Genomic DNA, 1,219 nt, shown 5'->3' on the forward strand with positions numbered 1-1,219 from the left:
AATTTAAAAGAGCTTAAGAGCTTCCTAGGATTAACATCGTATTATCGTAAATTCATTCGGGATTACGCTAGAATTGCAAAACCGCTCACCAACCTTACCCGAGGAGAACATGCACGGGTGAGGGCAACACAATCGAAAAAAGTTCCCATTAATTTGAACAAAGAAGCGCAGGAGGCGTTCACGAATCTCAAGGAGATACTGACGACCTCCGAGGTCTTGACCTTCCCTAACTTTGACAGATCCTTCAACGACCGATGCCTCCGATTTTGCTATCGGAGCGGTGCTATCACAAGACTACGATGGCAAAGACAAGCCCATAGCATTCATATCGCGAAGCCTAACCACTACAGAAGGGGCGTACGCAACAAACGAAAAGGAAATGCTTGCTATAGTATGGGCTCTGGATAACCTCCGGAACTACCTGTATGGAGCGAAAAAATACGAATATTTACAGATCATCAACCCCTAACTTTCTCTTTAAGTAACGAAATTACAACGCCAAGCTAAAACGTTGGAAGGCCAGGATCGAGGAATACAATTACGAAATAATTTATAAGCCAGGCAAATCTAACGTCGTGGCTGACGCACTGTCCCGACTCTAAACTCACGCAAATCCTAGAAATATTTGAAGAACCCCATCCAGGTTACTCGCGACACTACTTAAAGATAGAGGAAACCAGCGAAGAGTAGCTCAGTAACGTTCTGAAGGAAAAACTTAGGCCAAATGTTATTAACGGCATTAAAATCCCAGAGGGTAAGTTAGGGCTCCTCCAGAGAGTATACCTTGAAAATTGCATGCAATATAAGATCCGAGTAGCTCATTGCATTGTTGAGGACCTGAGAGACCCTGATAGAATCTGTGAGATAGTATGGGCGGAGCACAAAAGAGCTCATCGCAACGCCAACGAGAATAAAAACAAATCGTGGAAAATTACTACTTTCCAAGAATGAGCAGCATAATCAGGGGCTATGTCTCGTCCTGTGAAACGTGTAAAATCAGCAAATATGATAGACGTCCCAACAAACCGGAGTTACAAAGCACACTTATCCCATCGCGTCCTTGCGAAATAATTCATGTCGATATATACGAAATACAAGGAGAAAAATTTCTCAGCTGCATTGACAAATTTTCAAAATTCGTAAAACTTTTTCACTTAAGAAACAAGTCCACTTTGCACCTTAAGGACAAAATAGTCAAACTCTTGCACTATTTTACGAC

Source organism: Rhagoletis pomonella, unplaced genomic scaffold (genome assembly GCF_013731165.1).
Source record: "Rhagoletis pomonella isolate Grant_MI unplaced genomic scaffold, Rhpom_1.0 Rhpom_scaffold_00001, whole genome shotgun sequence".
Classification (NCBI taxonomy): Eukaryota; Metazoa; Arthropoda; class Insecta; order Diptera; family Tephritidae; genus Rhagoletis; species Rhagoletis pomonella.